Source organism: Nicotiana sylvestris, chromosome 3 (assembly GCF_000393655.2).
Source record: "Nicotiana sylvestris chromosome 3, ASM39365v2, whole genome shotgun sequence".
NCBI lineage: Eukaryota > Viridiplantae > Streptophyta > Magnoliopsida > Solanales > Solanaceae > Nicotiana > Nicotiana sylvestris.
The window spans coordinates 10,472,373-10,492,729 of NC_091059.1; the positions used below are offsets into that span (position 1 = coordinate 10,472,373).

The 20,357-nt window shown below is 38.0% G+C and overlaps 1 pseudogene; it reads left to right on the forward strand.

The window, feature by feature from the left end:
• Nucleotides 1-32: 32 nt before the first annotated feature.
• LOC104215562 (protein RRC1-like) lies at nt 33-19,953 on the forward strand (annotated as a pseudogene).
• The last annotated feature ends 404 nt before the right edge of the window (nt 19,954-20,357 follow it).

Consider the following 20,357-nt stretch of genomic DNA (forward strand, 5'->3'; position numbering starts at 1 on the left):
CGTGCCTTGTCAAAGTGCATCACATAAAGTGGGATGGGGGGAGTAATATGTGTAGGAATTTGGTCAGGTTATTAGATTTTGGACTAAAATCTCCCTCTCTCTCTCTCTTTTGGGATTCCTTTGTCGAGTTTCTTGTTGACGTTTTAGCTAAACTATTTATGCACGATGAGGTTGGTGATGATTGCTATTTGGATTTGGCGGTGATGCCCATTTTCTTGCAATGATGTTAATCACATAAGTGCCATGCATTCTAGTTTTTCTTATGGCCCATTGAATATGTTGCGTTTGATTCTGAAGTTATGATATCAGTGAATCAATTGGGGGTGGTTTTAATTCTGATTAAATTGTGCTCTGTTGTTCTTGTGATATGTCATATGTGTGGAGGTGGTGCTTCTCTTTTAATACACATGTGCTGCTGTGCAGTTTGTGCGTTCTGAGAAGATGAGTTCTAGGAAGAAGACACCTTTCCAGAAACACCGAGAAGAGGAAGAGGCGAAGAAGAAAGTATGAACCCTTACTGTCTTTGGTTTACTTTGTGTAATGAAGTTTCTTGATCTTGTAACATACATGTATTATGTTGGCAGAGAGCAGAGGACGAAACAGCTTGTCTGTACCAAGAGTTTGTAGAGTCATTTCAAGCGGATGATACACCTGGTTCTAAAGCTTTTGTTAGAGGGGGAACCATCAATCCGAATGATAAGTTGAAGATTGATTCTGATGGTCCGTTGCAGCAATTTATGTTCTTAAATTTTCATTATACTCCTTATATAGATGAATCATTCTCTATAAAATATGGATAAATAAATTCTCTTTACACGGACACATTTAATAAAAATATGGGCCTTTTCTATATATTCACCGATGGCAGGTTCCAAAGATGAGGTTTCTGGTTTAAAGAAGGGAAGTAGGTAAACAAATGCTTTTTGATTGACCGTGCTGTAATACTACTGTATAAATTTAGGCCTTACGTACTTAGTCTTTTGGTTATGATATCACTGTTAACATTAGGGTGCAAATGTTTGTGGTAAAATATTATTTTGTCATTTAGAGTCTTTCTGAGTCATTTGATTAACTTCACTGGCAATCTTTCCTTGAATTTATCTGAAAGATAAATACTAATGCTGCTGCATGTGTCTTGAGAGCATGTTCGGTCAATCTGAGCATCTAATGTTCTCTTTTCATATATGTTTAGCTCTCTTTTTGTTGTTTACTCGTGCTAATAAGCAGTGTTATCAAAGGCGCGCTTAAAGCGCGCTTAAGCCCTGAAGCGTGGCTCAAAACATGTTGAGCGCTTCGCCTCGCTTAGCGGATTATTCAGTGTTGTCATCAAGGCTCTAAGGCATACTTTCCCTTGCCAATGAGCGTAATATTGAAGAGGTGATACTAAACAATTAATATTTCACTTTATCGTAAATTTTCTTCAATTTCGTTGTCCATATATTTGGTATTCATGCTTATGGATATTAGTCTTGGACTATACATAGATATTTATAGTTTTTCTCCATTTGCGCCTTTCTTCATTAAAGCCTACGGTTTATTTGCGCTTTGCGCTTAAAGCCCCAACAGACCTTAGAGCTTTTTTGCGCTTTTTGCCTTTGATAATAAGATATACGGAAAGGTTAAGAGTACTACTGGTTTCTGGTGGTGATACCGTAATTATTAGGGCTGCAAAGTTAGTTACGTAAAATATTATTTTGTCCTTTTGAATTTTTCTGAGTCACTTGATTCACTTTAATGATGATCTTACCGTGCATCTCTCTGAAAGATAAATGCTAATGCAGCTGTGTGTGTATCTCAAGAGCATGTGCAGTCATGCTGAGGCGCTGAGCACTTAATGTTTTCTTTTCATTTTTGTATAGCTCTCTTTTTGTTAATTACTCATACCAAGAAATAGATAGTATAGAAAGGTTAAGAGTACTACCAATTTCTGGAAGTGGGATTAACATCCTATGTACTTTGCTGGGGAAAATTTTGTGCCTGCATGTTAGTTTCTGTTCTTATTGTAAAAGCACATAGATTATCAATGCTTGTTGCTAAATTTTGAGATTTAAAATATATTAGTACAATGAAAAGAAGTCCTATTGGATGGAGCATCTATTTTCAGCAGTCCTCTTGAGACAGCCTTTCATCACCAGAAACACATTACTAAAGATGGCCTTTCTAATTCATCACCAGAAACACATTACAAGAGATGAAAAGGCGAATGCTTTGGAATTACTTTTTTGATAAGTCAATATTTCATTAGAGAACACCAAATCCATGCCAAAAAATACATGGACACTGAGTGGCTCCAGCCGAGTCATCCACAGTGGTCTATTAAACTTTGTCAACTATCATTAGATTATAGTATTCTCCTTACACAAAAATGCAAATGAAATAAAAGGGATATTTTTATTGATAAGGTAAATTATTTTCTTAATGTTAGGAAGAAACTCATGTATACTAGTGGTAAACCAAAAAGTAGCCACTCAGTATACAAATTGATGCCTCATGGGTGCACCAAAAAGAAACAAGGAATATGAGGCTATTCATCAACAATACAAAATCTTCCTCTATCCTTCGAAAGGTCTCATATTCCTCCCTTTCCAACCTATCCACATGAGTGAATGGAGCAACATATAAGATTGTTAATAGTTTGGTTCAACCCGTAATTCTGAGAAATTTATACCATATATATTTTTTTGGCATATTACAAAGAAATAATGATTGTGTATAACCTAAATTAGACTTTTCCGAATCATCCCAATCATCTCGGTTTCTCTTCGGTTTCGGTTCGGTTCAATTATTCTTTAAGACATCAAATAAAAATACTTATGTTAATAAAATTTTCATTTGTTACAGAAAACTGGCAAACACAATATAAGATAAAAATAGCAATTATCCTGCTAAGAAACAAGGATGAGTTGAGTAACATTAACTTTCAAAATATACCTACTTTCAGAAGTACTTTTATGATTTCTTATTGGTACATTATACTTTACCATCAAGGTACAACATCTGAAACCATTGCTTTTCGTGGGCATTGTTCAGTTAATATATATTATAACAAGTCATTGCTAAAACTAGGTGACCAAAAGAAGGTTTTTCTTTTGATGAAAAATACTAGTGTAATTGATCTTGACAACATTATTTGTTTTCATTCATCCGTGTCTCATTTAAGGTCACTGGAAAGTATATGCAACAGCTAAAAATCCAAAAATTGTATAGTGTAGAACACAAACAAAAGCAATGAATGTAATGTGAAGTTATAAATTGTCATTTGAATTAAACATCTACTATATTACTTGTTGAATTTTCTAATTGTGAAAGTATACCCTCTCCATATTTCTTCACCTGCAACCAAAAGCTCCATAATACAAGGGTAAACTTTTGAAATCACTTAATAGTTGACTTAAACAGGTGGATTCATGTGATCGTTGAAGTGTCTTGATACTTCCCATGGCTCAAAAATTACTCCATCTGTTCCAGTTTATGTGAACCTATTTCCTTTTTGGTCCGTTCCAAAAAGAATGAACCCTTTCTAAATTTGGTAACAATTTAGCTTAAAGTTACAACTTTACCCTTAATGAGAAGCTTTATAACCACACAAATACTCTGGGCCCCATTTGGACTTGCTTTGGACCACAAATTCCAAAAGTCTTCATTTTTTTCTTAAACTCCGTGCTCAGTCAAACAGGTTCACATAAATTGGAACGGAGGGAGTAATGTTTTGTACGTGTAATTGATGTGTAAGTATTTTTATCAATATATTATTAGTAGGTTGAGTTTGGTATTTTCATTTTCTTTACGTGAAAATAAAAACCTTCTAGTTATCAAGTGCAGTTATAGGCTCACACATAAGCCTATGTATTATGGTGAAAAACCTAGAAATCGGACCGAGGTTTGGTTCGATTCAATTGTTTTTAAAAATCTTTGACACCTCTAGCAACAATCCATGCATTTCTTCTTCTCTTTAGCCTAGTAAAAGTTCATTTGAATAATGCCTCCATTGGGATCACTCAATATACCCCAAAATATCTGAAACTTTTCCGCCACAAGAGAGTAGCTACTTAGACATACTTTCATCTAGTGTTTCATGTGCAAATATCAGGTGAGACGTGGATCATCTGATGCTACATCGTTAGGTGGCAACTCGTTTGTGTTGAGAGATCATGGGATGGTTCGGGTTAGAATGAACAATGACAAGCACAATGTAGGATGCGCTGTTTAGTTGGATTACATGAGTGCTTGTGGGGCAACTATTTCACGCCATCCATCTTCTCTCCCTTCTAGAATTCCATCTAAACAATGCATCCTACACTGTGTTTGGCATTGTTCATTGTGTCCCAAACCATCCCATGATCTCAGCAGAAGGGAGTTGCCACCTAACGATGTAGCAGGAGATGATCCACGCCTCGCCTGATTTTTCGCACATGAAACACTAGATGGACGTATGTAATCTTCTTTTTTCGCAAATTCTCAGTTGTGAGATTTTTCTCTCTCGTTGTCAACGAACTAAAAAGGCATATCTTTCTTGACATGCTGATAATTCAAACCGGTTAGTGCCGAAGATCTTATGGTAATGACTTTACTGGGAATGATCCTTTTCTCCTCGCTCCTCACCTCCACGAGTGTTGGCTAGCACACATCCTTTGCTTGTATAACCTTTCAACTAGGCCCTAACACCCAGTGGAAAACTATCATATTGGATGGAAAAGTAAAATTGGGACGTGAAGAAACACCCCTGGAGTAAAGCTGGTTGTAGAAATGGATCTGATGCCATTAAACTAGTCATTGTTGCAAAAAGAACACTTGTATGGATTTGGTACCGAAAACGACAAGGTCTTCTCTTCTCTTCTTGGAATGATATAGAATGGCTAATAATGCTTTAACTGTGTGGTATAATGAAGGTACTGTGGTAGTTCCATAAAAAACTGTGTGATGAAAGGGGTGTGAATTAAACTTTTACTCCCTTTACCGATATTATGTGACATTTACATACTTTCTTTTTTAGTTTGTCCCAAAAAGAATGACACATTTCTATATAGGGACACAATTTAACTTTAAATTTTCCATTTTACCCTCAGTTACATGATCTCATAGCCAAACATGTCTATGGCATGTTTTAGACCACTTGTTTTAAAAGTCTTTTTTACTTTCTTAAATCGTGCCCAGTTAAACACCACCACATAAATTGGGACGGAACTAGTTTATTTCTCATCCAGCGGGAAACTGTCAGATCTGAGGGCAAAGTAGAACTGGGAAGTGAAGAAACAATAGCAAAGGAGGCGGTAAAAATGAATTTTATGCCCTTAAACTAGTCATTGTTGCAAGAAGAAGGCTTTGTATGGATCTGGTACTGAATTCTGCAAAGTCTTCTCTCCTTTTCTTGGGATGATACAGAATGGCTAATAATGCTCTAGCTGTGTGGTATAATGATGGTACCATGGTCGTTCCACAAAAAACTGAGTGAGGAAAGGGATGCGTAATATATTTTTAGTTGAAAAAGCGACGGAACAACGAGTGTTCTTCATGATACCTTATGTCACAAACTTGGCATATCATTATGACTCCTAAACCTAGTAATTTCGCAGAAGTAAACTCCTCTTAAAATGACTGAAGAAGTTACGCGCAAGTTAAGAACATATGGTAGGTTAGGATTTTTACTGTAGTAGGTATTGTTCCCTGGTTTAGACAACAATTTAATCAAAGCTTTTATGAGGAGGGATGGAACACCTGTCACATGTCAGAAAGAGGAAACTGTAAATAGTGAGAGTGACTTTGTAAGCTGAAACTTGGGTGATTTTCTCTGCCAAAGTGGCCATTCTTTCAGAAGATATATACATCACTTTCTTTCTTTGTTAAATGCTTGCATTGGTAAATTGATTGTGTCAACTGAAAGCATGTTCAATTCAGCTAATGATAATATCGCCACCCACATGTAAAAGATTGATTCTATCATTGTTTAAGAATATGTTTTTAAAAAAAAAATGTTTTCAGTTATTGGTGGTAGATTCTGGAATGTAGTTCATGTATCTGCAGGTATGTTCCATCTTTTTTACCACCTCCTACGGCAACCAAGAGCAGAGATTATGAGAAGGTATGTTGGGCAGTTGAAACATCTCTAGTACTAGAGTAGAAATGTTGTACCTTTTTGATATTTACATATGAATATGTTGGTCTACATTATGCAGAAGGAGGAGAAAACAAGGGAAAAGGAGAAAGGAAAACCAAGGAACATCGACTATTTTATGGAGGAACTGAAGCATGAGCAAGAAATGAGGGAAAGGCGTAACCAAGAACGTGAACACTGGCGCGATCGTCATACTGATAATCCAGCTGTAAGTGGCTCTAAGGATATTGGTAGAGTCAAGAGTGTATGAAATTAAGCCATTCAATCTTCCGTTCCTTTAAGATGAAATATCGGACAAACTTTTTCTTGTCTTTTTTCAATGAGATTCTGTTTAAATGGGTTGAAACAATTGCAGTCCAACATGAATGTTATGATTTAGATGGTTGATGCTCTTTGGCAGTGGTCTGAGTACTTGAATCTTTTTGGAAGAAGATAAGTTATTGGTTGTTCTTAGAGCATTACTGGTGCCTTTCATCTGCTTTTGATACACATTTTATGCACAGACATCAGAGTCTTCCTTGAAACATCATGCCACATCTGCTGATATATGCACGATACATTTATTAGTAAAGTTTCTGCAATAGTGCTAAAATTTACTGTAAAAATCACTTATTGTCAAATGTCTCTTCTTTTTGTGGTATCTACTTCCTTTTATATCTAATCTGCATTTTTGGTGTGCTTTGTATTACTTTTCTCATGTTTTATGACAAACTTTCCTCAGCCGTCTAGTCGGTTTGATGAGCTGCCAGATGATTTTGATCCTAGTGGAAGGCCTGGATCATTGGATGATGGGGACCCACAGACCACAAATCTATATGTTGGAAATTTATCGCCTCAGGTAATGCTTTTCTTATTAATGTCACTTTTGTTGCTTTAAGCACTGTGAAGCTGTCTTGAGTTTCTTTATCACCCTATTCTCCTTTCTTGTTTGGTTTACCCTTTTGATTATTTTCCTTATAGGTTGATGAAAATTTCCTTTTGCGTACTTTTGGGAGATTTGGCCCTATTGCGAGTGTAAAAATAATGTGGCCGAGGACAGAAGAGGAAAGAAAGCGACAGAGGAATTGTGGATTTGTATCTTTCATGAATAGGGCTGATGCTCAGGCTGCAAATGATGAGATGCAAGGTTAGGCTTTAGCTACTACAACTGACACTTTTGCTTAATCCTATATCTGTGAATAGCGTTTCCCTCTTCTTATTTTCCTTCCGGTGATATTTTCATTTTAAAGAAAAGTTAAACATCTTCCCTTGCTATTTTGTTGATCAGGTAAAGATAAATTTCATTCATCAAGCATCCAGTCGATGCAAATGTGTTATAAAATAGAATTAGCTCCTGTACATGCCTTTGACTCCTAGCTAAAACTTAAGGAGATGACAAATCCAAAAAAAGATATTATTTCAATATGAAGTTTACGTCAAGCAACAGCTTAAGGAGATGACAAAATCCAAAAAAGATAACATTTATTACAATATGAAGTTTAGACCAAGCAAAGAGATTCGTCAAACATCCAGCCTTCAAAACATGAGTCGGAGTTGAAATTCCTTGCTATTGTGAATGTCTCATTATTCTTTTCCCAGTTTCCTACAACATAACAAATTTACCATGATGTTCTTGTTGTTCAAGCTTTTAATGCGCAGTTATAAGGAGTTAGAGATGCTGATGTTCAAGCAAAACTATGCCATATTGATAAGTGGAGTAGGTTATAAGGGTTATTCCACTACCTGCATTTATAGCTTTTGAGTGTACAAACCTGTTAAACTGAAGGGAAAATGTTTTGATGGTGCAATATTGTGTATTATGTACTTGTACAGTAAGTGCCCGTTTGCTTAGCGTTTTGAGGAGAATTAATCTGTTGCTAAAACCCAACATAACATTTACTTTGTTTGGTTGGTGAAATAAGGAAAGTTAATCTATGCATAGAAGCCAACATAGCATATACATTTTTTTTATTTGCACCGGGTGTCCGAGTCTCTAAGAGCCCCGACTAATCCCGGGGGTGCACAGACCCTCGGCAAGGAGTTTCCCGCAAGTGCACTATGGTTAATTCAGGTTTTACCCAGTCCGATGGCCCTCAGAAATTGTTTGCCCCCAGTGGGTTTCGAACTTGAGACCTTGAAAGGGAGCAAACCCCAAGACTCAAGTCAATTGCCACCAGGCCAACCCCTGAGGGTTAACATAGCATATACATTTTCGGTTAGCATTTTACTTTCTTCCTAACTTCCGTACCAATTCGGTCGATCCGGAATGGATCGGTTAAACATTCACCGGCACAAGTTATGAGGAAATACATGTATTATTTTATGTGGGATAGGGTATCGAATAAGAATACGGGTATTACTAATACATGGATTAAAATAATATGATAAAATAAACTTGATGTCACCTGGATAGAATAGAAACTTCTTGCAGCTTATTTACTGGAAAAATGCAGAGAACGTCACCCCAACTTCTTCGGTACACAGATTAGATAAGTGAATCACTGTAATTTAGAGTCTTTAGTTTTTCTTCTGATAGAGTTGTGGTTGTACTGAGTATTGCTGTGTTTAAGGAGCAAAACTTGAAGTTGTCTACTACAGAAAAACACCCTAGCCCATTGACTCTTCCCTTATCTTTAAATATAAAAGGAAGACACACATATTAAATCATACAATGTGTACTATTTTTTAATACAAAAAACCAAACATCCAACTAGAAATAATTCTTACATTATAATCCTTGCATTACTATTTCCTGCATTACTCTAAAAAAAAGGATAACCCGGTGCATTAAGCTCCTGCTATGCGCGGGGTCGGGAAAGGGCTGGACCATAAGGGTGTATCATATGCAGCCTTACCCTGCATTACTCTCTCCCCATTAATAATCCCTGTATAACAATCTCTAGTTCTCTACAGTACTAATCCTTGCATTACAATCTCTGCATTACTAATTTCCACATAACTTGTTTTTGAACCAAACGACGACGACAACAACAACAACATCATACCCAGTGTATTCTCACAAGTGGGGTCTGGGGAGGATAGTATGTACCAGTCCTTACCCTACCTTGTGAAAGTAGAGAGGCTGTTTCCGGAAGACTCTCGGCTCAATACAACAAAATCACAGTAGTTATGACAACGAACTACGTAAAACGAACTAGTAACAACAGCCAGAAATTATAAAAACGAAGGACAGGAAACATCAGGTAATTATATCGTTCTAAAAAAAGGAACATGAGGAGTTTTTGAACCAAACGATGCCTAATAAATGTGTCTTTGTTTTGCGTTGCTTTTTTTGTCTTCTCCTTGGGAGATTCGTCCCTTCAACTCTTGTGGGTGTCGCCTCCTGTTTGCTATGCCCATTTTGGGTTTGCTGGCACTGGAGATATTTGGCTAACTAAGAGGGAATGCAGTAGATATTAGAATCTATATTTCTAATATTTGCTCATGTCTATCCAGTATATATCAACTCTTGCTCAGTTTCCCAGTGTTTGAACTCATCCTTGTGCAAAGATCTTGCTTCACTGGGACACAGTAGTGAGAGGCAGAATGGAGACTGACGATGGACTTGTTTTGGTTGTTTTAACAGCAGTGTGCTCTTGATAATGTTACCTGCTACATAACTATTACACAGAGCTCATGGAATTTGTTTTCTTGCTATGTGGCTGTCTACTCTGTTTGCTTATGTCATCGTTCTTTTTGATTATTATTCATTATCTCTTGCAAGTACATACAAGTTTAAGCAGTGAAGCAATTAAATACCAAATTTTCTTTTTATGATCCAGGAGTGGTGGTTTATGAGTACGAGTTGAAGATCGGGTGGGGCAAATCTGTCTCTTTACCATCCCAATCACTCCCTGCTCCCCCTCCGGGACAAATGGCAATCAGGAGCAAGGAGGTTCGTCGTGCTCTATAGAGAATATGATTTGTTAAATGCATGTTATGAATGCATAACTTGGCAAGCTTAGGTGTTTATCTTTCAATATGTTCTAAAGGTGTATGATTTCTTGATGAGCTATATATGTGTATAGATACTACACTGATTCTTCTATCTAGGAATGTATGATCAGTTGAATGCATGTCATGAAGATAGATGAATGGTCAAACTTGTGTGTTTTTGCTTCAACTAGTTATATATATCAATCATGTTAATTTAATAGATAGATACAGAGTACCTTCTATGGGTTAATTATTCATTCTTGGCAATGGATATTTGGTTTTCTATCTGAAGCTAGTTATATTTCCTTTAAAACTGCAATTTTCTGTGGCAAGTTTTCCCTTCTGCTGTCCTCTCTGCCTTCTCTTTCTTAATACATTCCTTTTAGCTCCTGAAACTAATTTAAGTGATTATCTTATGTGGTTTCAGGGTAGCACTGTCATCTTATCTGGTCCATCAGGTCCTCCAGTTACTTCTATACCAAGCCAGAACTCTGAACTGGTATGTTAGCTGTCTGAATAGTTATATAATACAAAAATCAAATCACAGTTGAATGGTGCAACATAAAATTGGATGGAGTAGTCCTTAAGAATTCTCAGTTTTCTGGTAGTCTTATTAACCAGTTGGTAATATGCTTGTGCTTTGTAGGTTCTTACCCCAAATGTACCTGATATTATGGTTGTCCCACCGGAAGATGATCACCTTTGCCATGTTATTGGTACCATGTCTCTGTATGTTCTCGATGGAGGCTGTGCTTTTGAGCAGGCCATAATGGAGCGAGGCCGTGGGAATTCTCTCTTCAACTTCTTATTTGAGCTTGGCTCCAAGGAGCATACATATTATGTTTGGAGACTTTATTCTTTTGCTCAGGTAAAGCCTATCATGGCTCTGAAATATGAATTGATAAAATGACCTTTCTTCCTTTTGTTTTCTGATAAGTAAGTGACCTCGTGACCTAACTTCATCAGTTGCTTTTAAAATCAATCCATATTTCTCTTATAAGATGGTGAAGAAAAATATTTACACTGTGCTAGCTAAGATCTTTTTGGTTCTTGTGAAATAATAGGGGGATACTCTTCAACGCTGGCGCACAGAACCTTTTATCATGATCAGTGGTAGTGGAAGGTAACTAACTGTTTTTTTTTGCCTTTTGGATTGGAGTTTCTGGTGCAGATATTGTGGGTCCTAATGCAAAGCGTTTGAAATCAGTCTACACTTTATATATGCATATAAAGGGGTCGTCTGATATGCGTTACTAACCACATGGAGCGGAATGATTTTTATTCAACCTAAACCTGCTATTGGTAAGCCTCCGGGTAGATTAAGTTATATGGATAAACCTCTCTTATCCCATGGCGTTGCTCAGATAAGTTATCGGGGCCAGGGGATACCAATCTCTGAAAGGGCCAACATGACTAAAATGTCCCGCTAATATAAGACATTTTTATTTTCTTTGTTGGCAGACCTACTTTCATAAACTTCTAAGTGAAGAAGGGGATCAGGATATTGTACTAGGGGAATTGAGGAATGCCGACAGTCCCCATGAATTAAATAATCGTAGGGACATAGAGATCGATGAGGTCATGGAGGCAATGCGTAAGATGAGAAAGGGCAGAGCTACCGGGCCAGACGAAATTCCGGTTGAACTTTGGAGGTGTGTGGGTAGAGCAAGCTTGGAATGGCGTACTGGATTGTTTAATGTTATATTCAAGACTAATAGGATGCCTGAAGAGTGGAGGTGGAGTACAATGGTTCCGTTGTATAAGAACAAAGGTGATGTCCAGAGCTGTAACAACTATAGGGGTATCAAATTATTGAGTCATACCATAAAAGTTTGGGAGAGAGTGGTAGAAATGAGAGTGCGAATGACGGTGTCTATTTCAGACAACCATTTCAGGTTCATGTCGGGGCGATCTACCACAGAAGCTATCCACCTTATTAGGAGGATGGTGGAACAATACAAGGATAGGAAGAAGGATCTCCACATGGTGTTTATTGATCTGGAGAAAGCGTACGACAGGGTTCCTAGGGAGGTCTTATGGAGCTGCTTAGAGGATAAAGGGGTCCCGATTGCCTACATTAGGGTGATTAAAGACATGTATGCTGGAGCTAAGACTCGGGCAGTAGGAGGCGACTCCGAGCATTTTCCAGTTGTTACGGGGTTGCACCAAGGGTCTGCGCTCAGCCCATTCCTATTTGCCCTGGTGATGGATGCACTAACTCATCATATTCAAGGGGAGGTGCCATGGTGCATGCTATTTGCTGATGACATTATTCTAATTGACGAGACAGGAGGCTGCGTCAACGAGAGGCTAGAGGTTTGGAGACATGCTCTTGAGTCTAAAGGTTTCAAGTTGAGCAGGACGAAGACGGAATACCTCGAGTGCAAATTTGGGGTTGAGCCGACGGAAGCGGGAGTGGAAGTGAGTCTTGACTCTTAAGTCATTCCCAAGAGGGGTAGTTTCAAGTACCTTGGATCGGTTATTCAGGAGATCGGGGAGGTCGACGAGGATGTCACACACCGTATAGGGGTGGGGTGGATGAAGTGGAGGTTAGCGTCGGGAGTCCTGTGTGACAAGAAAGTGCCACCGTTACTAAAAGGTAAGTTTTATAGAGCAGTAGTTAGGCCTGCCATGTTGTATGAGACTGAGTGTTGGCCGATTAAGAACTCGCACATCCAGAAGATGAAAGTAGCAGAGATGAAGATGTTGAGGTGGATGTGCGGGCATACAAGGATGGATAAGATTAGGAATGAAGATATTCGAGAGAAGGTGGGCATGGCCCCCATGGGGGACAAGATGCGAGAAGCAAGACTCAGATGGTTCAGGCACATTCAGAGGAGCACTGATGCACCGGTGAGGAGGTGTGAGCGACTGGCTGTGGTGGGCACGAGGAGAGGTAGAAGGCGACCTAAGAAGTATTGGGGAGAGGTGATCTGACAGGACATGGCGCGACTTAGGATTACTGAGGACATGGCCCTTGACAGAGAATTGTGGAGGTCGAGCATTAAGGTTGTAGGTTAGGGGAAAGTTGTGAAAATTTCTACAGCATAATAGAGTGAGACAACCAGTTAGGAGTTAGTCTGAGGATGCTACTGGTCGTCTACTTATGCGGGGCTTTATCTGCTGGTTTTTACTATACCATCCATCTATTTCGTATTCGTATTCCGTATTTCGTATCTCTTATATTGCTGTTATTTTATTATGAGTCTATTGATGGTACTAATATATCGTCTCTTGTTGCTTTCTTGAGCCGAGGGTCTCCTGGAAACAGCCTCTCTGCCCCTCGGGTAGGGGTAAGGTCTGCGTCCATATTACCCTCCCCAGACCCCACTAGTGGGATTATACTGGGCCGTTGTTGTTGTTTCTTGTGTATTCCTTTTCTGTGAATTGTTTTGAGATTTGATGAGGGGCATTTTGGAAATGACGGTGAAAATTTCAATCCCCTGTATAATCTTCTTTAACAATCCAATCCGGAGGGACTGGATACCACCTTATTCAGTCCCTCATATTGAACGACCTGAATACAAAGCATCTGGAAAGTACCTTACATAGTGGATATGCTTAATGGAAAACTTAAACTATCTATTTAGTATGTAACTGAACTCGTCTATTTTATTGTTGCAAAAGTTAGAATCATGTGTGGATGGAGAGACGGAGCCCTTTGTTTTTTTGAGTTTTCGATTGAATATTGTATGTCGTTGACCAAACTTTTGTTAATACTTGTAGGTGGATACCACCTCCTCTGCCTACATCAAAAGGAGACGAGAATGAAAAGGAATTGGGGACTGCATATGCTGCTGGAAAAAGCAGGGTACATTCATGATGCTAGAGATTCATGTCAAGTTAATTTTGATTTTTTGGGATCTTCATTCTGAAAGTGTAAGGGATTTTCTTTTCATCTGACAAATGTTTTCTTATTTAACTTTTTATCTTTTAACATTTGCAGCGTGTAGAAGTAGAAAGGACATTAACTGATGCACAGAGAGATGAATTTGAGGATATGCTACGTTCATCGACTCTTGAAAGAAGTCAGATAAGAGAAGCAATGGGTTTTGCTCTAGACAATGCTGATGCTGCTGGAGAGGTAAATTTTCAGTTGGTGTTTTACAAATTTTCTGTTATTTTTGTACTGCACTTTTTTGTCTATTCAAATACTTGAACCGACTGGAAGTGGAAGAGGGCATTCTGTTGAGGCTACATTCATTATTTGGTATTTTACTATTTTACCTTTCAAAGCTTCTATTTCAGGTTTAGCAGTTGAATAAACAAACCTGCTGGTTATTTCCACATCTAATTTTCAAAGTGCCATCAGCTTCTTTGAAGGTTTTTTTTATATTATTTAGCATAAAGATGAGACTTGAACATTAATTGTAATTGTAATAAATAGGACCATGAATGAATTGAGGGATCCTGTGATCGTAATTGTTTCCATTGTATTTTCCTGAAACAGTTACCCTGTTGCTACTGAGTTGCAGGTAGTTGAAGTTCTAACAGAGTCTTTGACGCTTAAAGAAACTCCAATACCAACAAAAGTTGCCCGGCTTATGCTTGTCTCAGATATTCTCCACAATAGTAGTGCTCCTATTAAGAATGCATCAGCATATCGCACTAAATTTGAGGCCACTTTACCAGACATAATGGAAAGTTTCAATGACTTGTATCATAGTATTACAGGAAGGATTACTGCTGAGGCCCTCAAAGTAAGCCATTCCCATTACCATACTGGTTTTGCACATGTTGGATTTGTAGCCTGTTTCTATCCTCGATGTGTTGCTAAGCTTTGCTTGACATGTTGCAGGAGAGAGTTCTGAAAGTTCTTCAAGTGTGGGCTGATTGGTTTTTATTTTCCGATGCTTATGTCAATGGTTTACGTGCAACTTTTCTTCGATCTGGGAACTCCGGTGTCATCCTTTTTCATTCTCTTGGTGGTGATGCCCCTGAACTAGAACAAACGATCAGTACTAAAACTGCACTGGATGGTAACAAGGTTAACCAAGATGCTGCACTGGCAATTGGGAAAGGAGCTGCCATGAAGGAGCTACTGAGTCTTCCCCTTCCGGAGTTAGAAAGACAATGCAGGCACAATGGTTTGTCTCTCATAGGTGGTGGGGAAATGATGGTTTCTCGGTTACTTTACCTTGAGGAAGCAGAGAAACAGAGAGGATATGAACTGGATGATGATCTAAAACATGTAAACCGTCCAAATTCTGACAGATACCTTAGTAGCCAAAGAGAGACCAATAATAAGTTGGATCAGATGGCTTCAGGCTGGAATAGTTATGTGAATGACGACAAACAACTCGAAGGCGAAGTCTCTATGTCGTCGGTTCCCTCAAATTCTAGTCCACAGCTTGATTCAAATGACTTATTTGATGAGGGTAAAAATCGGTCTATTTTGCCAGCCTCTAAATGGGCCAGGGAGGATAATGAAAGTGATGATGAACAAAAGAGAGATATGAGAGACCTGGGGTTGACATATTCATCTTCTGGAAGTGAAAATGCTGGGGATGGCATTCGTAAGATTGAGGAGACGGGACTTACAACTGACACGAGCAATTCAACACATCTAGAAAGTGGAATGACTGAAGAACAGAGGTAAATATGTAAATATAGATGTGTTGTTTGATGCATCGAAATAGGTTTTGTTTTGCTAAAAAATTTTGATCTTCAAGTCTTCATGTCGTGTTAGTTTTTGACATTTGAGTATACTCCTTTTGTCGAAGGAAGGTAGTAACATTTACTTACTATTTTCAAGTAGATTAGTCTTGAATTAGATCGTCTTTTATGGGTAGAATGTAGAGAAGTAGTGAGTAAATGGAAAAACTATGAACAATGATTTTGTATTTCAAGTTTAATGCTTTGACAAATTTGGTTGAAGAATTTGAGTTTCCGAAGTGAAAAAGAGACTCTCTTTTTGGACAAAAAGAATAACACACTACCTAATGAGTCTTGCTTTTTGCATACACACTATCCTCCCGAGACCCCACTTGTGGGATTCCACTGGGGTGGTTGTTGGTTGAGGGGTCTGGTGTCATGTTCGTTTCTTGTTTTTGCCCATTCATAAAACTGAAATCTCCCTCTAACGCACCATTATTTCAGAGAAATCAAATACGGTCCTTCATTATTCTTTTCCTGAATGTTACCATATTTGCAGTGGAAATAGGTTATTAAGCCCCTCAACATTTGAAAATCTTGCAAATTACCTCCCTTCTTGTTAGTGTGTTCCAGAGCTTAATTTACGGTTCAATGACGTGTACAACCATCAACTATACGTGTATCTTAATTGAGATGATGGATGTGGCCCTTACAGTTTAAAACCCAGCTTTGTTGACGTGTAGCTTTAACATAATTTTGTCAATCATTCCTTTTTACAGAATGTGGAATACTTTAGACAAAATTATAAACTACAGGTGCAGAAGTAGCTTTAGTTTTGATCTAGCAGAATCTTTAGAGAGAAACAGAAAGAATTAAAACTAAAATGGCATGACAGCTCTGCATTCTTAATGTTGAGTCAGAAGTTTGTCAGAGGGGTACACTCTGTGAAAAGAGTAAGAGAAGGGAGAAAACTTATTGAATTGGTTATTCACGACGTACGAGATGGCTCCTTATGTAGGAGTTCTGAGCTACATGAAATTGAGTTTCCTAAATCGTGAAATTCCTTATTATTATAACATGCGCATTAATAATATTCTACTGTTTTTGGAACAAGTACAGAGTCATTAAGAGCATTCTACATAATATTCGTAGCAATTCTTTTTGACCCTGAACTGAAAGATTGAAATTTTGGCATTCTGTAATTGCCCAATAATCATGATAATGTGATTAGCAGGAAGCTACAAAACCTGGGTCCTAATCTTGCGGTAGATCAAGTTAAGATTTACCATAACAACAACAACAACAACGGCCCAGTAAAATCCCACAAAGTCTGGGGAGGGTAGTGTGTACGCAGACCTTACCCTACCCCGATGGGGCAAAGAGGCTGTTCCGATAGGCCCTCGGCTCAGGAAGACGGAAATAAAATAAGAAGAGACAATTCATCAGTTTTGTCAGCAGAAACCATAGAAATAGTAATAGAAGCATAAAAACCATAAAATAGATGACATGCAATAACCATAATTAGTAATTAAGGCCTGAGGCTATGATAAACAGAAAGGATAATGTGGACTCAACATTAACCACTAACCGTCTAAGATCAACCCTATCAAACCCGCCTCACCCCCGGTATTAAGATTTACCATAAAACTAAAGGAAATTGAAATACAACTTCTTCTCCATGTTGTACCTTACTTACAAGTGGTTATCAGTTTCGGAAAAGAAAGCTAGCATAAACCTACAACTTGAAGAAAAGAGAATGAAAGAAAGGATAAGAGAGGAAATGGATTGGAGAATGTCGGACTTCAACTTTCACATATTGAGTTTTGAAGATGGATAGGCAAACTCCTGTCTCTGCGCACACAGTTGACCTAGACTAGTTCCTTTTTGTGTCTTCTTTCAGTTGAATACTAGTTTTTAATGAATAAACATGTGCTCAATGCTTCCTCAAAGTATGATGTGCATGCTACGCAGTATAGTAAATGACAGCCTGAGGTCATTTAGTAAGCTTAGTAAATTGGAGGAGGTAAAATGAACTATGAATTTCTGGCAACTTACAGAGAAGATTTCATCTGTCACAATCTTCAACTAATATGAATAGAGATTTTTATCTTTCTATCGATAACTAGATCTATTGAGAAATGGATATTGATCTGGTTTCAAGATCTATGAATAAGAGAGATCCCTAAATATCTATTTGAGAAAATAGATGAATAGATAGGGCGAAGCCAGCTGAAGGAAGGTCGCGTTAGCGCCCCTTATTTCACTAAAGCAAGAAGGGAGAAAGCTGACTTTGAAGAAGAAGGGCTTCTATTTAGATTAGTTTCTTAGTAAAGGATAACAACAACATACCCAGTCTTATCCCACACCGTGGGGTCTAGTGTGTACGCAGAAGCAAAGGCGGATAAGGCAAGAAGCAAAGACGTAGCAGCTGCGCGAAGTTGCGCCGTAGCGCATCCGTTTTCTTGCTAACACCATTGAATTGCTATAAATTTGATTCCGAATTTTTTATATTACATTCTTCAATCCTGTCTTCTCTTTTGGATTTTGATTGGTATACGACTTGCTCATGGCAGACAAAAGTTGAGGCGCTTTGAGGTTGCTTTGATTGAATATCGCGAATCTCTTGAAGAGCGAGGGATAAATAATCCAGATGAAATAGAAAAGAAAGTTGAAACCATCGGCAACGACTTCAATCTGAATATGGTTTAGCAAATTTCAGTCAAGATGTTTCAAGAAAGAGTAAGTGATAAATCTGCAAGTAGTTTGACATTTCTATATCTTTTGTGTTCAGGTTTAAGATTTCTCAGATTCTTCGGAAAAGATATCTTCTATCATAAAATTTTGCACCCTTTATGGCTGTCCAATTTCCTATTGATCTCGAAGTAGGTTAATTCCAATTAACAAAAGCTTGTTGCTTCCTTTTATGTCTAATCCACTTGACCCCTCAAATGGCATTCTTCGTTCTCCAAGAGTTTAAACTAAGATGCAGGGAGTATATCTTGATGTGATATCTTTTCAACTAAATATTTTGACTTTGTACTTTCAATAACCCCCCCTTTTCTGTACAAGTAGTTACTTATTTCTGCTTTTGCCAGTGGTCTTTCTCTTACACAGTTAAAGCCTGCATTTTATCTCGGTTAAGTTGATAAGTTCTCGGATACCCAGGTGACTGGTGGAAGTTAGGATGTTCTCATAACATTAACTGAAGCCTGGTGCTCTTTGGAAAGCACTATCAGATATTTTGTGTCGAGCATCTCTGACTCCTCTTGTTTGTAGAGGAGTGTTTTTCTTCTTTTGTGTCTGGTGATAAACACAAAAATGGAGTGAGGCAAATATTATCAGATATCCTTTTTTCTTTTGACTGAAATATCATGCCTCGAACACTTGTTCATCTTCTTTGCATTTTTTTGTGAAGGCAGTGATGTTTAATGTTTATTGCCAACAGTTATGAGATTCCTCATAGTTTATACCTTATTTGGAGGGCATGTATGAGATGAATCGTTTCTTTCTTGAGACTGTTAATCATCTTCTTTGTTACATTAATATATAGATGTACATTTCCCAGATAATAGACACAGCAAAATTTTGCTGTCTGCACACCTACCAATGTGAAGGTGCTTTACTTTCTGCCTTCAAGCTGAAACTAATTCCTGTATTGTATCTGTTCTTCCAAATTGAACAGCGAGTAGGTCAACTTCAGAGAGGAGGGACAAGAGAGAGGATCCCCGGGAAACTTCAAGGAAACGTCATCGAAGCAGAAGCGGAAGTGAAAGTCCTCAGAGGAAATCTTCCAGCAGAGACAGGGAAAATGATGTGAACAGAGACAAGGAAAAACGACGAGAGAGGGAAAGAGTTCACGATGTAGAAAGTGAAAAACAGAGAGACAGTGGACGGGAGAGGAAGAGAGGAATCAGGGAGAGGGATGACGATAGTAGAGACAGATCCAGGGAGAGAAGACGAGTCAGATGAATACATTGTGCTGTTACTGTATCCTTATAGATGGTAATCGGTTTGCTCACCATTCATTTGTAGAAATATCTTTCATTTGCTAATCTTGTTTGCTCTTGTATGTAGCTTTTTGACCTGTAGAATGCATTATGGGCCGGAAAAGATGCATCGCTTGGAGAGAGTCTCATGTTTGTATTTCTAAATAGACCTTTAACAGTAGATTTTGCTCTTGTATGTAGCTTTTTGATCTAAATCTTAGAAAATCGTTTGGATTTCTTATGAAGATTTGCATTTCTCTCGGGCGGTTGCCACCAAAACTCGGTTCTCTTTTGTATTTGACTCAAAAAAGTGCAAATATTTGGCGTGCTCCTGCTCGGTTAAATTTAGGCTATTATTATTTACTTATTTTTGATGATTGTAGCAAACTTTTCTAGACTTATTTAATGTGTGACAAATCAAAAACCATCGCTAGATTCTAAGAACTTCACGCAGTGTTTGTTCATGTTTGGTTCATTTTTGGATGTCTGTACAACCCATTCGAGAAGATTTAGCAGAAAGGACTTTACAAATTTGATTTAATAAAAGGCGACTCTTTGACCAAACTTTGTTTATCCTTTACACAATATATCCTATATGCACAAGGTTAAAACTTGATTAAGTAAATGGGGGCAGGATTATAGGGAAAAAGTGTAAACAAGAGAATTTTGCAGCTGCCTGAAAACCGAAATAGGTAAAAGGCAAGTCAAGTAACAACTAGTACCGGATACAACAATTAGAAACGATATGG